Genomic DNA, 19,831 nt, shown 5'->3' with positions numbered 1-19,831 from the left:
CAGCTTCCTGAATCCTATTTCCTAGGTGTTCCCCAGACCTTCCTTGCAGGGGCCCTGGGCTTACTCAGTGCCCCACTGTTGTCCCTAGATCACCTCTGCCTGCTGGCCTGGGGCTGACGGAGGGAGAAAGTGCTAATGAGATCAGCCTTTCAGTTCCCTTCCCAATTCCCTGCCTCACCCCGGCCCGAATCACACAACTCACTCTCTCTCTCTCTCACTCTCTCTCTCTCTCTCTCTCTCTCTCTCTCTCTCTCACACACACACACACACACACACACACACACTTCCTTAGTCCAAATCGGTGAAAAATTTTTGTTTCAGCTGCCAGCTCACAGGCCAGGGACATCTTATCCGCACATGCATTGTGGAAAAGCCAGCAGTGGCGAGGTCGACACCAGAGGCCCCCAAGATCCAGGAAACTCAGAGCCCTTGGCCCTGAACCAGGGAGAAGTCATGCCCAGTGGGCCTGGCCCCTCAGGTGAGTGTCGTGGGTTTGATATGAGGGGAGGGGAGAGGGGTGGAGGGCAGAAAGCTCTGGCTCTGTCTCTGTTGGGGGCACAGCCTTTCTCCCAGGCAGCTTCTCCCACAGGAGACGGGGTGCCGGCAGGGCTGGCCTTGAGCCACATCATCCTGTGTGTGGTGTTTGTGCGGCAGGGCTGATCGGTGGCAGTGCCACAAACAGCTCCTCCGGGTGCAGATTTACAGGGGAACAGCCTTTTCTGTTAAGTCCTTTTCGCCCACATTGCTCTCCCACGTGCTGGCTGTGGCTGCAGCTATGGGAGGGGCGAATCCAGAGGCACATAGCTTGGGGACCACAATGGCGAAATGGCTGCCCCCGGGTAACAGAGGAGGCAGGCCCAGAGAGAAGGTTCGGGCTTCTGGACAGAGCAGGGGCGGCTGGTTGCCAGCAGAGGGTGGTGCTGCCTCACCTCACGGTAGACCCCACTTGACCCTTTCCACCTCACTGGGAGCCTGGGAAGCTGGATTGTGTGTCCTTTCCCTCTCAGGTGACTGGGAGCCACTTGACCATCCCCCAAGACCGGAAACGCCGCAGCAGCCACTGGGAATGCCGAGCTGTCCTTGGGTAATGCTTCGTCTGGCTCCTGGAAATGCAGGCCCAAACTCGAGGGTGGGATCTGGGTCCAAGTTCAGCTGACATGTGTGGGGCCACCCCTCCCCTGCCCCCATCACGTACCCCATGGAGGGAGCCCACCTGCTTTCCACTGAGGAGCGCTTGCCATTCTAGCCACCCGGCTTTGGGGTGCAGGGCCCGGTGGAGAGGAGAAGGTGGAGGAGAGAGGAGGCCAGATTATACTAATCATTTCTCTTCCTCCTGTGTCTGCTGGCCTAGTGTCTCGTGCTACAGAGAGAAGTAGACGACCTTAAGAAGAAACTTGGTATGAGGAACCAGGGACGGAGAGCGGTGTCTTAGTTCAGAACCCGGGTGGGCACCTGGGGTGGGGCTGGGCTGCAGGTTCAGTCGGCCTCGCAGGGACCAACATCACTGTGGGGAGGAGAACCTAGCAGGCCTGGCCCTGGAGCCGGCTGTGCATGTACAACTGGGCGAGTGTACAAGTAGCAAAGTACTGTCTGGACTGCATGCACACTTTGCCAACCAGACCAGTCCTAGGGAATCTCGTTCTGATAGGACTTTTAGAGATGCCTCGTTGATTTTCCCTTGAACTGCTGCTTGGTGTGGCTTCTAAGGTTCTTGTTGGATTGTTTGTTTGTGTGTGTGACGAGATCTGACTGGTTGTGGCACGGCCCACAGCATCAGAGCTGCTGGCACACTTTGTTTCCCTTTAGGAACCAGTTCCACATTCAATTCAGGTGGTGGGGAGTGATCTGGCCCGGAGCTCTTTGCATCGGGTCTGGAGGGGATTTCAGGTTTCAGGGCTACGCGGTTCCTCACGGGGATAGGGGGACGGGCTTCCATATCCCTCTCTCTGGAGTGCCTACTAATGCCTGTCCCTGTTGCAGACACCATGAAGGACATGGCTCTCATGATCCTGACACTTTGAAGTGAGTGTTACACACACCGTACCCCTTCCCACAGTCCTGGCTGTTGAGCAGGGCTGGGGGCTGGCCCTGGCTTGAGGCTCTTCCCTGACTCTGCTGTTTTACAGGTTGAGCCCATCGTCTTCCTGCAAGAGGAGCAGCTGGTACCTTTGGAGCCCGGGAGCTGTGGCCAAACTCGTTCCCTCCTGTTCTGCCTCAGCTAGGGCTTCCTCTACCCTTGTTTTGCCCCCTTCCCAGTTTCACAGCAGTTTCCAAATAAAGTACCTCTAATATTATTTGTTCTGCCTTCTCTCTGGAGGGGTAGGGGTAGGGTTAGGGGGCCGGGGCGGGGCACTGCTCCACGTCAGAGCCTTTTCCAGAACAGTATCTGTCGCATCCTGTGGTGGGGACTCTGGACAAGCCTCTGCTACCATCCCTGCAGTCAAGTCAGCGGACTGCCCCAGGTCTGGGTCCTCTGTGTGCTCTCCCTGGCCACATTGACACGTCCTCCCTTGCCCCCGAAGGCCCTCTTCTAATTCTCTCCAAACCACCCTCCTCCTTTGGGGTCTGGTGGTTCCCATTCATCTCTGCCATCCACCCTCCCCATCAGCAGGAACTCATGACCCCCTTCCAGAGCTCCAATCTGGAAGCATTCACATCCTCCCTGCCCTCACCAGCTGACCACCCTCCTCCAGCCTGGTCGTCTCTATACCCTTGAGTGGAAATTGGCCCGTCAGGTTCTATGGCAAGGGTGGTTAGTAGGTCTGTGTTCTTGCATGGTCCCTGTCAAATACTCTTCCACCAGCCCCATGACACAGATCTTCCTGGAAATTATATTTCTGTGTCCCAGCTCAATCTCCCAGACTGCCTCTTTACGACACATGAGATTGAGTCTGAGCTCCATGTTCAATTTCCCCCTCACTGGAGGTTGGGGAGCACTTCCTTCCCTCAGCCGGGACCCAGGGCTGTACTAGCCTGAGACTCGGACAGATCTGTGTTTGAGTGCAGTGATTCTGCCTGGCACCCTTCCCAAAAGACCGGTGTTTTACTACACAAAAGGGGGTATGATGGTAGATAGGACATTCAAGGTTGGTGACTGTGTGTCCCTGTGTGTGAATAAAAGTAATCAGCGATAATCTCCCTTGAGGGAGAAAGATGTGATTCAGGGAGTAAAGGGAGTAGAGGCTGGTCCATGTTCTGTAAGGCATCGAATGAGCAAAAGCAAGGGTCGGATCTGTTTTGTTCAAGGGTTGTCGTTAAATTCCCAAAGCATAGGCGGGGGAGGATGCAGAAGTCACCAAACCCCACGGCAGGGTGTCGGGATGCTCGAAATGTTGGATTCGCTGGAGGAGGCTCTCGATCCTACTCTGTGATCCTATGATGTCTGACAGCTACTGTGGTTGTGGATGGAATGAGATTGGGAAGAGTGGCTCCTCAGAGTAGCTCATCTTAGAATCAGGGGACCCATATAAGAGACCACCCAACATGAGCTACCCGGGACAGGGGCAGGGTGGGCGCAGTGAGGATGGGAAGTAAGGAGTGACTGCGCCTGGACAATGGGGAGAACTTGGGTCCACCCTTCCCCCATATTCTCACAGTGACTCGCTTCCAGAGTCCATGGCATGAGCTCAGGTGGACAGACCACATGTGGGATGGGGCAGTCACAGACCTCAGGGTCAGAAAAGAACATTCGTGGGACTTAATCCACTCAAACCCCTCCCTGGAGAAGGTGGGCTTGATTGCTGCCCAGGCCTCTGGCTGGATTCCTAGGATGTACCCAGTGCCCCCCCCAGTCCAGCCTGTACCAGGCTTATGTTCTAGCCCCTCTTGCTTCGGCACTGCTCCCCACTGAGCTGAGGCCATTACCAATGAGTGTGTGTGCACTTCGAGGAAACAGAGCCAGCTTAGACTATGGACCTGCCTCTAACCTGTAGAGACAGTCATTCCAGGTCTTGTGTCCCTGCAGACACTCTGGAGAGTGTGAAGCTAAGTACAGGCTGGAGACCACCATCACAGGAACTCTCTTCCCAGTGCACACTATGGAGGGTATGGGACCAGCTCAGTGGTATGGCACCATCCCTTCCGGCCTGAACCGCTCTGGCTCAGAGCCCATTCCCTCTAGCCTCTAACCACAGTGTGCACACTGGGGGAAAAGTGAAACCAGAAGAGAAATACTGCCCCAAGCCCTCAGGACCCGGCTATATCCCAGACCAATGTGGAGACTGCCATCACACCTGGGAGAAACCCAACTTCCTCAGGGCTCTTAACTCTGGCCCCTCAGGTCCCAACCCCACACCTGAAAGGGCAGTGAGGGCCATTGAGCAGAGAAGCAGCCCCAGCTCACACCTTATTCTGGCTCTAGCCCCTTCAACTCCAGACCTGTTTCCCACCCGGGCAGTGACTGCCACCACGCCCTAGGGGAAGATGCAGCCCATGCTCACTTCATATCTAGCTCTCCCTCCAGAGCCACTGGGCACATGCAGACTGAACAGGGATGGTCCCACACAAGAACACACCCTCAAGACTGGGATAGATAACTGTCTCACCTAATTTCATAGAGACAGAGAAAGTTTTAAAAAGATGAGTAGACAGGGGAACATGTTTCAAATTAAAGACAAGAAAACATGCTGAAAAAAACCCTAAGGAAACTGATAAATAATTTAACTGATGAAGAGTTCATAGCAGTAGTAATATGAATGCTAACTGAACTGGGGCAAAGAATAGATGAACACAGTGAGAATTTTTAACAAAGAACTAGAAAATATGAAAAGGACAAGTCAGAGCCGAATATAATAACTGAAATTACAAATACACTAGAGGGAATTAACAGCAGATTAGGTGACAGAGAAGAACACATAAGCAGTCTGGAAAGTAGAATAATGGAAATCACTCAATCATAAGTGCAAAAAACAATTTTTTTAATGCAAATAATTTAAGGGAGCTGTGGGACAACATCAAGCATACTCACATTTGCATTATAGGGGTCCCAGAGGAGAAGAGAGAGAGAAAGGGGTTGAAAATGTATTTGATGAAATTATGGCTGAAAACTTCCCTAATCTGAAGAAAGAAACACAGAGGAAGCACAGAGAGTCCCAAACAAAATGAACCCATACACACCCACATCAAGACATATAATTAAAAGGGCAAAAGTTAAAGAGAGAATTCTAAAGGTAGCAAGAGAAAAACAAGAGTCACATACAAGGGAAGTCCCATAAACCTATCAGCTAATTTTTCTGCATAAACTTTGCATGTCAGAAGGGAGTGGCAGGATAAGATTTAAAGTGCTGAGAGGGAAAACCCTACAACCTAGGATACTTTACCCAGCAAGGGTATCATTCAGAATTGAAGGAGAGATAAAGGCTTCTCAGACAAGCAAAAATTAAAAGAGTTCATCAATACTAGACCAACCTTACAAGAAGGGTTAAAAGGTCTTCTTGAAGTAAAAAAAAAAAAAAAAAACACTGGCTACAACAGGAAATAAGAAATTAAAGGACGGGGAAAATATACTGGTGAAGCAATTATATCATAAAGGCTGTGTATTTACCAGTTAAATAAGCTAGTACAAAGGTTAAAAGACAAAAATTGTAAAATCAACTGTAACTACAATAAACAGTTAAATGATAGACATGAAGATGTGAAATATGACATCAAAAACACAAAATGCTGGGAGGTGAGTAAAAAATGTAGAGCTTTCAGAATGTGTTTGAATATATATGACTATCGGTTTAAATCAAATAGTTATAGGTCAACATAAATGAACTCCATGGTAACCATAAATCAAAGACCTACTATAGATATACCAAAACTAGAGAGAAAGGAACACAAACATAACACTGAAGAAAATCATCAAACCACAAGAGAGACACTAAAAGAAGAAAGCATCCTCCTGACTTCAAACTGCAAGTTGCAGAACGATGGCCTCAAGATACACATTAGTAAATGTTTTTAAATCCCAAATGAATCCTACCTAATATTTGATAACCTTTGGGTGTATGTTTCAATGTCTGAAAGACAGTTTTCACCAGATGTTAAAGTTGTGGGATAGCTTCTAACAGGACCCAATAGGTTTATACAACAAATTTATGACCTTGGATCTCCCCAGATTGGTTAGGAAGGTGTACAATTGGTTTCCTTTAGGCTCAATGTCACCTACAGGTAGCCTTGAAAACAGCCGCTGTCATCCTGCTTTCAATGTGGGCATGTTGGGTTCAATCAGTTTTCCAATGGTATGATTATTTGGCTGCAATATTTATTCCTTCACTTGGAATAGAAGATATCATTACTCATATAGAGGCTTTAACAAAATTCACCCAGCAAGCCTTAAATGATAGTAACCAAGCCGTGTGTTTGCTCAGTTCAGAAATTTCCATGATGAGAAAAGCAGTCCTACAGAACTGCATGGCCCTCAATATTCTAACAGCTTCCCAAAGGGGAGCTTATGCTGTAATACATAGTGAATGTTTTGTTCTTATACCTGATGAGTCTTCTAATGCAACCCCCGCTTATGATGCGTATGAAAAATTGGATTTCCACTCTGAATGATCGTCTTCCCAGTTTAAGGGAAAGGCTAGGAAAATGGTATGGTTCCAGAGGATATTGGCTTAAATCTTTACTAATGATATTGTTGCTCCTATTTCCAACTTTGATTACAGTTTGTGTAACTTATAAAGTTTTAGTTTCTTGTTTTTTGCACTGTGTATCACCTGCTCCTACTAAGATAATGATATCTAAACAACTGGAAACTATTGATCACATCTATAGTTCTCTATAAAATAATGGACATGCACAATGCACATGCAAGGTAAAATTGGTGCAAGTCCTATTGGACAACTTGGAATTGGCCGTTAGTCCTTGCCAGACATCTTACTAGTAGCACCCCCTAAAAGGAAAGAAAGAACCGGGCTATTAGGACCCAGCATCGAGGGACATGATGGACCCAAGGCACGTAAAGAACCACCCTAGCATTTAGGGACCAAATACTTGATCACCTAATGCTTTCTATTGAAAGATTAATGATCAAAAGTGGAATTAATGAAATAAAATTATTTTCAGGCAGGACAAGAAACATTTTAAACATAAAATTCTCTCTCTGCCCATTTGAGCCACTACCCTCTCCCCTTTAGTGTGATTTGTGCATCACATTATACATTAACTAGATCCCCTTAAAAGATACAGGAATGCCCACACACCAAAAAAAAGAAAAGAAAAAAAAAGAAAGAAAGAAAGAAAGAAAGAAAGAAAGAAAGAAAGAAAGAAAGAAAGAAAGAAAAGAAAGAAAGAAAGAAGAAAAAGAAATTTCCTCCTGGAATCAGCGAGGTAACTCCTTAAGAGATAACTTTCCTTTCTCAATCCTGTAATGCCTCATTAATACCCACTACTCGCCTTGTTGGACTATGTAAACTATTAATATGCTACTTTGTCTCAAAAACTTATATCACGGTTTTACCTCCAATGGGTGGAACAGTCCTCAGAGTTTTCTGAAGATTGTCTCCCAGGTTATAGTCCTCAGGTTGGCTCAAATAAAAATTTCCATTTTTCTTCGATTGACTATTGATTAATTTTCTTGGACAACACAATGAAACCAAACGATGGTTTTTTAAAAAGATAACAAATCACAAACCTTAGGCAGACTGACCAAGAAAAAAAAAAGATTCCTAAGGAATCCCTAAAATCAGGGCTGAAAAGGGAGACATCACCATTGAGCCTATTGAATTTAAAAAAACATAAGAAAATAGTATGAAAAATTTTATACCAACAAATTAGACACATATATGCAATGAAAACATTTGTAGAGAGACACAAACTTCAAAACAGACTCAATAATAGACAATCAATTAAATTAATAATTAAAAATATTCCCACAATGATGCTCCTGTCCAGATGGCATCACTGCTGAATGCTATCAAACATTTCAGACGGAAATAATAGCAACACTCCAGAAATTCTTCCAGAAAATAGAAGAGGAATGAACACTTTCAAAATAGCTCTAGTAGGCCAATATTACTGTAGTGTGAGCCTCTGACAGTTTTTTTTTTCTTAATTGTAATGCAAGTGCCTGACATTAAGCTTTTGATTGCTGAGGCACCACTTCAAAGACAGCTATATCAAAAAGAACAAACTGCCAACTACACGACTAGGTAAAGAGTCAGGCCACCACACCCCTGAAGTTTCCTTTGTTTTAGAGATCTCTGATTGACTTAGATAACTGACCCTTTGGCTGCTTGTTTTTCCCTTCTTGTGCTTTAATTCCCATTCTGTGTTAAATTCATCAATAAAGAGTGAATCTGAGAAACCCTAGGCCCCTCACTCTTGACCCCGATAAAAACATAACCCCAGGGCCCAGCTCTCTTTCTCCACCCACAACCTTTCTGTGTGGTCCAAGGCATGCCATGTACCCTCCATGACTTATGAGTAATAAACTTCGTCCTTTCACAGCCTCCTAAAGGTTATTGCTGAGGTGCATCTTGCAATTATAATAAGAACCACAAGGGCTAGTTCAACCACAACATTGGTTCTGAAAGGGGAAATATCTGTGGGGGCTCGCCTTGGAGTACAGATAAGTGCCTCCAGGTATTTCTAGCTGACAGTATCACTATCGATTGGCTGAGACCAGCACAATTACCCTGATGCCCAAAACACACAAAGACATCCAAAATAAAGAAAATTGCATACCAATCTTTCTCATGAATATAGATGAAATAACCCTCAAGAAAATATTAACAAACTGAATTCAGAAACATATAAAAAGGATTATATACCATAACCAAGTGGGATTTATTCTAGAAATACAAGGTTGGTTTAACATCTAAAAATCAATTTATGTAATACACTAGTTTAAAAGAAGAAAGCACTGAAACATTATCATATTAACTGACACAGAAAGAGCATGTGACAAAATTCCACCACCTTTCATGATAAAAACAATTAAAAAAACCTAGGAATAGAAAGAAATTTCTTCAGCATCATAAAGGATATCTATGAAAAACCTACAGCTAACATCATATTTAGTAGTGAAAGACTGCATACCTTTTCCCTAAAGTCAGCAACAAAGACATGTTCACTACTTTTATTCATTATTGCACTGGAAGTTTGAGCCAGTTCAAACAGGGAAGAAGAAGAACTAAAAGTCATCCAGATAGGAAATAAAAAGGGAGTTTGTTTTATTCTCAGATGACATGATTTCATATGCAGACAATCCTAAGGAATCCACAAAAACGGATCTAACGGTAGAACTAATAAAGAAGTTCAACAGATCACAGAATACAAGAGTAATATATAAAACAAATTTTATTGCTATATACATGTAGCAAATAATCCAAAAATGAAATTAAGGAACACTTAATTCTAGCTACAATAGCATCAAAAAGAATAAAATGCTTAGGCATATATTTAACAAACCAAATGTAATACTTATGCACTGAGAAACACAAATTGATGTTTGTTGAGAGAAATTAAAGATGATCGAAATAAATGCAAAGGCATTGCATGCTCATGGTTGTAAGACTCAATATTTATATGGTAATTCTCCCCAAATTGACATATAGATTCAAGTCAATCTCTATCGAAATTTCAGCAGGCTTTCTTTGTAGAAACTCACAGGCTGATCCAGAAAATTCATATGGAAATGAAAAACAAAACAAAACAGAATATCCAAAACTACTTCAAAAAAGAACAAACTTGGAAGATTCCACTTTCTGATTTCAAAACTTACGATAAAAATACAGATAATCAAGTTAGTGTGATACTGACATAGAGATAGATCAATGGAACAGAATCGAGAGTTTAGAAATAACGAACTCTCCTTATATTTATGGTCAATGATTTTCAATTCAATGGGGAAAGGATAGTCTTTTCAACATATGGTGCTGGCACAACTGGATATCATGCAAAAATACAAACTTAGAACCTTACTTCACAGCACACACAAAACTTAATGCAAAATGGATCAGAGACTTAAAAGTAAAACCTACAACTATAAATCTGTTAAAAGAAACCCTAGGAGAAAAATATTTGTACGCAGGAGCTAGGCGATGATTTCTTAGATACAACACCAAAAGCATGATCCATAAAAGAAAAACTTGATAAATTGGACTTCGTCAAAATTTAAAACATTTATGCTTCAGAAGGCACTATTCAGAAAATGAAAAGACAAGGTACAGACTGGGAGAAAATATTTGAAAGTCACAGATCTAACAAAGAACTTGTATGCAGAATAAAGAAGAAGAATAATAAATAAATAAGAAAATGATCCCATTAAAAAATTGGGTAAAAGATTTGTATAGACATTTAACCAAAGAAGGTATAGAAATGGTTAATAAGCATATGAAAGGATGTTCACAACCACTAGTCAGTAGGGAAATATAAATCAAAACCATAATGAGATACCATGTTGCAAAAACAATAGGATGGCTATAATCCAAAATACAGATAATAACAAATATTTGGGTTTGGAGAAATTTGAATCCTCATGCACTTCTGGTGATAATGTAAAATAGTTGAATCTTTTTGGAAAATATTCTGGTGTTTTCTTAAAAAGTTAAACATAGAGTTACCATATGATCCAGAATGTCCATTCCTAGGGATCTACCGAAGAGAACTGAAAACACATGTTCACACAAAAACTCATGAACTCAAAATGTATATGAATATGCTTAACAGCATTGAGTTTGGGAATATTATCCATAACATTCCCAAACTAAACACAACCCAAATGCCCATAAACTGATGAATGTATAAATAGAATGTGGTATACCCATACCATGGAATATTATTTGGCAATAAAAATAACTGAAGTACTGATACATGCTACAACATGGGTGAACCTCGAAAACATTACATTAAGTGAAAGAAGCCAGACAACATGTACTATATATTGTGTGATTCCATTTATACAAAATTTCCTAAATAGGCAAATCATAGAGACAGAAAGTAGTTTATTACTTGCCTATAGGGCTGGGGGTGGGTTGGGGGGTTCGGGGAGTTGGGTAAGGGATACAGGGTGTCTTCTTGGGCTAACAAAAATATCCTAAAATTGATTGTGATAGATGCACAACTGTGAATATACGAAAAGCCATTGAATAAGGCACTTTATTTTTAATTCATTTTTATTGCAAAAACACATAATAGGAAACCTACCTTATTAACAATTTTTTAGTGTACAGTGTTGTTAACTATATGAACATTGTTGTAATAAGAACTCTGGAATTCTTCATCTTGCATGACTGCAAATCTATACTCGTGGAACAACAACTCCCCATTTCCCCCTCCCCCAAGCCCTTGGCAACCAGGATTCTACTTTCTGCTTCTAAGAGTTTGACTACTTTAGGTACCCCATATAAGTGGAAACATGCACTATTTGTCCTTTGTGAGTGGCTTACTTCACTTAGTATAATATCCTCAAAGTTCATCCATACTACAGCATATAGCAAGATTTCCTTCTTTTTAAAGGCTGAATAATATTCTCTTATATGTATACATTATATACACCACCTTTTATCTATTCACCTGTTGATAGATATTTAGGTTGTCTTCACCCCTTGGCTATTGTGAATAATGCTACAGTGAACATGGGAGTGCAATGATCTATGCAAGATCCTGATTTCAATTATTTTGTAATGTAAATGTAAATATACGGAAGTGAGAATGCTGGATCATATGGGAGTTCTATTTTTATTTTTTTAGGAACTTCCATACTGTTTTCCATGGCGGGTGCACAATTTTACACTCCCACCAGCAATGCACAAGGAATTCATTTTCTTCACTACCTTGCCAACACTTGCTATTTTGAGTTGTTGTTTTTTTTAATACTGGCCATGTTAACAGTTGTGAGGTGATAACTCATTGTGGTTTTGAATTGCATTTCCCTGTTGACTAGTGATGTTGAGCATTTTTCATATACCTGTAGGCCATTTATGTGTCTTCTTTGGAGAAATATCTAATCAATTCCTTTGTCCATTTTTAAATTGTGTTATTTGGGTTTTGTCTGTTTCTTTGTTTTTGAAAGCATAAGCCACAGACTGGGAAACAATATTTGCAAAGCACACATGATAAAAAACTTGTATCCGAAAGAGATAAACAACATTCGATATTCAGTAATGAGAAATCAAACAACACAATAAACAATGAGCAAAAAAAAAAAAAATCGAACTGACATTGTGCTTACTGGATGGTCAGTAAGCTACTGAGAAGATGTTTCACCTCATTAGTCATTAGGGAAATAACTAAAGCCAGAATGAAATACGACAACATAGCTATAAACATGGCTGAAATAAAAACAAAATACAGACAATACCAAGTGCTAGACAGACTGAGGAACAGCTAGAACTCTCCTGCATTGTTGGTGAGAATGCAAAAAATGGTATAGACTCTCTGGAAACAGTTAAAAATACACTAACGATTCAATCCAGCAAGTTAACTCCTAGATATTTACCCAAGAGAAATGAAAACTCATATTCACAAAAAATCTGTATGCAAATGTTCATAGCACTTTTCTTAGATGCTTGGGTGACTGCACACTGGCACCGGACACAGACATATCTAGGACTACTGGACACAGTTTCTGAGCTGACATTGATCCCGGAAGCCCAAAGTGTCATGATGGGGCCCCATTAGAGTGGGGCTTATGAGGTTCTGGCAGTAAAAGGAGTTGGGGATAGAGATCAGTTCACGGTGAGCTGACTGGGTCCCTGGACAAACATAGTGGTCATTTCTCCAGTCCCCAAGCTGATAATTCTAAGTGATACACTTGGCAGTTGGAGCAATGACCTACACATTGGGTCATTGGTCTGTGGAGTAAGAGCTATCACGGTGGGGAAAGCCAAGAGGAACCTCTGCCACTGGCTCCCACCCCGGGCCAAGAGAGTACGTCAAAACCAGTATTGGATCCTGGTGAGCATAACGGGGTAAAGCAGAGATTAGTGACATCATTGGAGACGTATGGGATGTATGGGAAGAGGAGGTAGGAGAGCCACAGGGACGAAGAGAGTGAAGAAGGTGAGAAGTTCCGGGAGTCTCTCTATGGGGGAGGGAGGAAGGGAATGGAACTGGTGAGAGGGAAGAATGAGGCTTCCACTGGATCCACTGGTAATGTTTCATAGGATGCTGGTGGATGCAGGAGATTTTGCTATATCCTTCCTTATCCATTTTAACATATTTGAAATAGCACACCATGCCTTAAAAAGTCACTGGGAGAAGGGGAAGAGGGCGGTATCCACAAACAGGCAGGCACCATCGGGGGCAGGCTCAAGGAGGAGGATTGCAGATTTACAGTGCACCCAGTCTCCCCTGCTCTGTAACTTCTCCAGCATGGCTAGCTTCTCAGGTGCAGAAACGCAGGCCCAGAAAACTGGGCCTTTGGGTTCCACAGGCAACAGCGGTTCAGACACGCCAGGACTCTCCAGGAGGTCAGCCAGAGCAGGATGCAGGAGAGAGAGGTGACTGAAGACAGAGGAGTATGAACGGGAAGGAGCAGAAGGAAGGTATGGGAGGAATGGAGGGGTGTCAGAGTAGGAGTTGGGTGGCAGACAAGGGAAATTCTAACACCCATGGGCCATATAGAAACCAAGGGAGGCACCACCCCCCAGACATCAGTACTGCTCAGCTCAGGGAAGCTGAGAACTGACAGTTCCAAGAAAAATTGAGAGACACCTGGCTATCCACACCGACCGCCATCACAACTGGTAGGCCTTGGTTGTGCGTCCTTCAAAACTTTAAAAACATACTTGTACATATACTTAAATGAATTCTCATATATTACATAGGATTGACTGGTGTGTGTGTGTGCCCACGCACGCAAGTGATTTAACTTACAAATGTGAATCCAAAGCCATCGTTCTGCAACTTGCAGTTTGAAGTCAGGCAGGTGCTTTCGAAAGCTGTGAGAATGGCCTGATGCATTCCGTTGGACTGCCACGCTTTATGCTACTGGATGCTAAGCCACGTTGCATTCATCCATTTCCTTACTGATGGGAATTTGGAGTGTTCCCAGGTTTTCCCATCACCAACACCCTTGTGCATGGGCTCCTGTACACTACAGGTACCAGCGTGTCTCCGGGAGAAGTACCAGGCAGCGGACTTGCCGGAACATAGAGGAAATACCTATTTTTTTTTTTGCTTCCTTTTTAAGGTCTTCGGCTCAAAGCAAGGACTCTGGAGTCAGATTGATTGGTTTCAATCCTGCCGCTGATCCCCACGAGCCGAATGACCTTGGGCCAGTGGCTGAACCTCTCAGTGCCTGTTTGCTCACCGGTAAGAGGCCAGTAATAGTTGGTACTATAGTTCTAGGAGTGTCACGCTGATGCATTACTATTTATGCCCAGCGCTTAGAAGAGTGCCAGGCACAGAGTCTGTGCTGGCACTAAGTTGCTTTCAATGGATTCTGCCAAATTACCTCCCAAATGGGTCTCTTGCACCACCGCCACAGGGGTTTGCTCCTCACCTCTCCCACCCTCGGAATGGTTAAGCTCTTTGAAGGTTGTCAACCTAGTGTGTGAAACCCGATTCGTGGTTTTAGTTCACATCTCCAGGATCAGCGGTGGCGAGCATCTTTTGGGGTGTAACTGGCCACTGCGATTTCCTCTTCTTTGAATTTGCCTCAGAGAGGGGGAAGGGCTGATGGAGCGAGGCCAACCCCAATCTGTCCGCCAACCCCAGTCTGTCCGCCAAACCCGCCTGCCAATGACGTTTGCTGAGCCACATTTCATGGAGCAGTTGAGACAGAGACCTTACAGAACGAAAATACGATCCCTTTGCTCTCTGGCCGACCCCTGATCACTGACTGCGGGACTCCCATGCCCATTCTCCTGTTGGGTCGTAAGGCTTGCGGTGGAAGGGAGGCTGGCAAATGCTTTCGGCGCGTGCTAGGCGTCCAGTGCCTCCATCTTGACATTTCATCCTCACCACCCCTGGAGCCCGGCGCCCTCACTCCCCGACCCCCTGTATAGATGGGAAACGGAGGCTCAGAGCTGTGACTCTAACTGGAAAGGGGAGGCGGGCCGAGAGTCTTGACAGAGGGGGGCACTCCCACCATCCCCTTCACCAGCCAACTGCTCGGACCGCCCACGGGCTTGAGGGCAAAGAAGAGGTCCCCGACCTCATTGGTTAGGCCTCGAGGGGACAGGCGAACAAGGCGCCCGCTGGTTGGCGGGGGCCGGACCAATGAGGAGGCCACGGCGCGGGCGTGGGCGGTGCTCTGAAAGTGGCGCGTCGTTTCGTTTGAGGCGAGCTCGTGCGGCGCCTGAGGTGGTTGGCGCTGCCCTCTGAGCGCCACCCGCCTCGTCCGCCGTGACCGCGACCGCGACTCGGGCCATCAACAGTCGCCCCGGTTCCGCGGCCGCCCGGGTCGCGACATGAGCTCCCCAGATGAGGTGTCTGTGTGGGGAACGGGTTTCGGCCCAGAGGGCGAGGAGCGGGCCGGCGTCCACCCGGCCGGCCGCGCAGTTCCGCGGGGACCCGACCGCGGCCCCGAGCCCAGGAAGCCGCCGAGCGGCGGGGGTGGGAGCGGCTGCCCGGATCCCAGGGGCTTCCAGTCAGAGCGGGAGATGCTGGAAGCGGGAGGGCCGGTGCTGTGTGGCCGCGAAGGCCGACCTGGCTCCCCGGCTGACGACACGAGGGACCTCCTGGACCTGGCCGAGGAGTCTGCGGCGGGCACCACGCAGCAGCTGTACGACTGGGACGTGCTGGGCTTCTGCACATACCCGTTAGCGGAGCCCTGCGCCTCCTTCGAAGTGTCCGCCGGCCTCGAGGCGGGTCCCGGCGGTCCAGGAGCGACCGCCCAGAGCTGTGGGGAAGCACCGCCGGCTCTGGCCGGCCCTCTCCACCTCGGTGGGCCCGAAGCGGGCCGGGCCTGGAGGAATCCTAAGAGAGCCACTAAGCGTAGGTTGAACGTGGCTGTGGATCGCCAGCGCTTCTCCGATGAAGGCCTGGCCCGGCAGCTATCCGACTCCGAGTCCTCAGATGAGTTCAGTGAGACAGAGCTGATGACGGTGAGTACTTACCCCGGAGGAGGAGGCCAGGCTGAGCCCAGCAGACCCGAGGATCCCGGGGACACTCCCAGACACTCGAATTTCCAAGTCAGGGAGAATTTCCTTCATGTGACAGGCTCGACTCTCTTCGGTTGTGGAAAGGCAGGGCGTGGGAGGGCAGGGCATCTCTTCCCCTAAGAAAATGCAGAGCGTGCTCTGGGGGAACGGGGGCAGCAAGCCCAGCTACCCGGGAGCTGCTGCTGCTGCTGCTACGGCAGGTGGCCTGCCGCAGGTCACTCCTAGGAAGAAGGGGACCCTGGAGAAGAAATCCCTCGGGGGAGCCTCCACACTTGCCCTGGGGAAAAACTTCCCTTCCTGGGGGCAGCGAATCTGGGCACCTCCGCTGGAACCGGCCACCTTCCCCCCAGTCTCTGGTATTCCGCTGCTTGGGAGATCCAAGAGGTATACCTTGGTCCCTTCCGGAACCAAACAGGCCAAGCACACCAGCGCTGGGAAGAAATCCGTGGTCACGTGGACAAGGGAGTCTGAAGCTGTGGCGGGAGAAGATAAGGACCCAAATAGAGACCCAGCCCCAAAGGGCCAAGTGAGTAGGCCAGGCTCCTCCTCTCTCCCCACTCTTCCCCGCCCCCACCACACCCAGAGCACACGTCTTCACCCATGCTGCCTCTGTCCACCCCTCAGGGGTCGTCATTGGGTGCCCCTCGGTCACTGGGTCATTATGATGCCTGATCAGGCTCCTTTTACTAGGGACAAACAGTAAGGTAGCACTTCGGGTGTGCTGGGCCTGGTTCTCCACCCTTGGCCTGTTTCCAGCGTCCTCTGAGAGACTGGGGCTGGGATGGAAGGGAGGGCTGGTAGCTGAATTGGGTCGGGGGATCCCTTAAAAGCTTCCCCAAAAAGCCTCAGTATTTAGACTCACCAGCTTCCTGAATCCTATTTCCTAGGTGTTCCCCAGACCTTCCTTGCAGGGGCCCTGGGCTTACTCAGTGCCCCACTGTTGTCCCTAGATCACCTCTGCCTGCTGGCCTGGGGCTGACGGAGGGAGAAAGTGCTAATGAGATCAGCCTTTCAGTTCCCTTCCCAATTCCCTGCCTCACCCCGGCCCGAATCACACAACTCACTCTCTCTCTCTCTCACTCTCTCTCTCTCTCTCTCTCTCTCTCTCTCTCTCTCACACACACACACACACACACACACACACACTTCCTTAGTCCAAATCGGTGAAAAATTTTTGTTTCAGCTGCCAGCTCACAGGCCAGGGACATCTTATCCGCACATGCATTGTGGAAAAGCCAGCAGTGGCGAGGTCGACACCAGAGGCCCCCAAGATCCAGGAAACTCAGAGCCCTTGGCCCTGAACCAGGGAGAAGTCATGCCCAGTGGGCCTGGCCCCTCAGGTGAGTGTCGTGGGTTTGATATGAGGGGAGGGGAGAGGGGTGGAGGGCAGAAAGCTCTGGCTCTGTCTCTGTTGGGGGCACAGCCTTTCTCCCAGGCAGCTTCTCCCACAGGAGACGGGGTGCCGGCAGGGCTGGCCTTGAGCCACATCATCCTGTGTGTGGTGTTTGTGCGGCAGGGCTGATCGGTGGCAGTGCCACAAACAGCTCCTCCGGGTGCAGATTTACAGGGGAACAGCCTTTTCTGTTAAGTCCTTTTCGCCCACATTGCTCTCCCACGTGCTGGCTGTGGCTGCAGCTATGGGAGGGGCGAATCCAGAGGCACATAGCTTGGGGACCACAATGGCGAAATGGCTGCCCCCGGGTAACAGAGGAGGCAGGCCCAGAGAGAAGGTTCGGGCTTCTGGACAGAGCAGGGGCGGCTGGTTGCCAGCAGAGGGTGGTGCTGCCTCACCTCACGGTAGACCCCACTTGACCCTTTCCACCTCACTGGGAGCCTGGGAAGCTGGATTGTGTGTCCTTTCCCTCTCAGGTGACTGGGAGCCACTTGACCATCCCCCAAGACCGGAAACGCCGCAGCAGCCACTGGGAATGCCGAGCTGTCCTTGGGTAATGCTTCGTCTGGCTCCTGGAAATGCAGGCCCAAACTCGAGGGTGGGATCTGGGTCCAAGTTCAGCTGACATGTGTGGGGCCACCCCTCCCCTGCCCCCATCACGTACCCCATGGAGGGAGCCCACCTGCTTTCCACTGAGGAGCGCTTGCCATTCTAGCCACCCGGCTTTGGGGTGCAGGGCCCGGTGGAGAGGAGAAGGTGGAGGAGAGAGGAGGCCAGATTATACTAATCATTTCTCTTCCTCCTGTGTCTGCTGGCCTAGTGTCTCGTGCTACAGAGAGAAGTAGACGACCTTAAGAAGAAACTTGGTATGAGGAACCAGGGACGGAGAGCGGTGTCTTAGTTCAGAACCCGGGTGGGCACCTGGGGTGGGGCTGGGCTGCAGGTTCAGTCGGCCTCGCAGGGACCAACATCACTGTGGGGAGGAGAACCTAGCAGGCCTGGCCCTGGAGCCGGCTGTGCATGTACAACTGGGCGAGTGTACAAGTAGCAAAGTACTGTCTGGACTGCATGCACACTTTGCCAACCAGACCAGTCCTAGGGAATCTCGTTCTGATAGGACTTTTAGAGATGCCTCGTTGATTTTCCCTTGAACTGCTGCTTGGTGTGGCTTCTAAGGTTCTTGTTGGATTGTTTGTTTGTGTGTGTGACGAGATCTGACTGGTTGTGGCACGGCCCACAGCATCAGAGCTGCTGGCACACTTTGTTTCCCTTTAGGAACCAGTTCCACATTCAATTCAGGTGGTGGGGAGTGATCTGGCCCGGAGCTCTTTGCATCGGGTCTGGAGGGGATTTCAGGTTTCAGGGCTACGCGGTTCCTCACGGGGATAGGGGGACGGGCTTCCATATCCCTCTCTCTGGAGTGCCTACTAATGCCTGTCCCTGTTGCAGACACCATGAAGGACATGGCTCTCATGATCCTGACACTTTGAAGTGAGTGTTACACACACCGTACCCCTTCCCACAGTCCTGGCTGTTGAGCAGGGCTGGGGGCTGGCCCTGGCTTGAGGCTCTTCCCTGACTCTGCTGTTTTACAGGTTGAGCCCATCGTCTTCCTGCAAGAGGAGCAGCTGGTACCTTTGGAGCCCGGGAGCTGTGGCCAAACTCGTTCCCTCCTGTTCTGCCTCAGCTAGGGCTTCCTCTACCCTTGTTTTGCCCCCTTCCCAGTTTCACAGCAGTTTCCAAATAAAGTACCTCTAATATTATTTGTTCTGCCTTCTCTCTGGAGGGGTAGGGGTAGGGTTAGGGGGCCGGGGCGGGGCACTGCTCCACGTCAGAGCCTTTTCCAGAACAGTATCTGTCGCATCCTGTGGTGGGGACTCTGGACAAGCCTCTGCTACCATCCCTGCAGTCAAGTCAGCGGACTGCCCCAGGTCTGGGTCCTCTGTGTGCTCTCCCTGGCCACATTGACACGTCCTCCCTTGCCCCCGAAGGCCCTCTTCTAATTCTCTCCAAACCACCCTCCTCCTTTGGGGTCTGGTGGTTCCCATTCATCTCTGCCATCCACCCTCCCCATCAGCAGGAACTCATGACCCCCTTCCAGAGCTCCAATCTGGAAGCATTCACATCCTCCCTGCCCTCACCAGCTGACCACCCTCCTCCAGCCTGGTCGTCTCTATACCCTTGAGTGGAAATTGGCCCGTCAGGTTCTATGGCAAGGGTGGTTAGTAGGTCTGTGTTCTTGCATGGTCCCTGTCAAATACTCTTCCACCAGCCCCATGACACAGATCTTCCTGGAAATTATATTTCTGTGTCCCAGCTCAATCTCCCAGACTGCCTCTTTACGACACATGAGATTGAGTCTGAGCTCCATGTTCAATTTCCCCCTCACTGGAGGTTGGGG

At 47.9% G+C, this 19,831-nt stretch overlaps 1 pseudogene across 1 annotated transcript; it reads left to right on the top strand.

Moving 5' to 3' along the window:
• The first annotated feature begins 15,344 nt into the window (after positions 1-15,344).
• On the top strand, positions 15,345-19,121 carry LOC307069705 (uncharacterized protein CXorf49 homolog; annotated as a pseudogene). Its single transcript has 4 exons — positions 15,345-16,563; positions 17,907-17,983; positions 18,374-18,482; positions 19,026-19,121. The product of its transcript is annotated as an uncharacterized protein CXorf49 homolog (transcript).
• Positions 19,122-19,831: the final 710 nt, after the last annotated feature.

The sequence above is a fragment of the Hyperoodon ampullatus genome, assembly GCF_949752795.1.
Source record: "Hyperoodon ampullatus genome assembly, chromosome: X".
Lineage (NCBI taxonomy): Eukaryota > Metazoa > Chordata > Mammalia > Artiodactyla > Ziphiidae > Hyperoodon > Hyperoodon ampullatus.
This window is presented reverse-complemented; position numbering and strand designations above follow the sequence as displayed.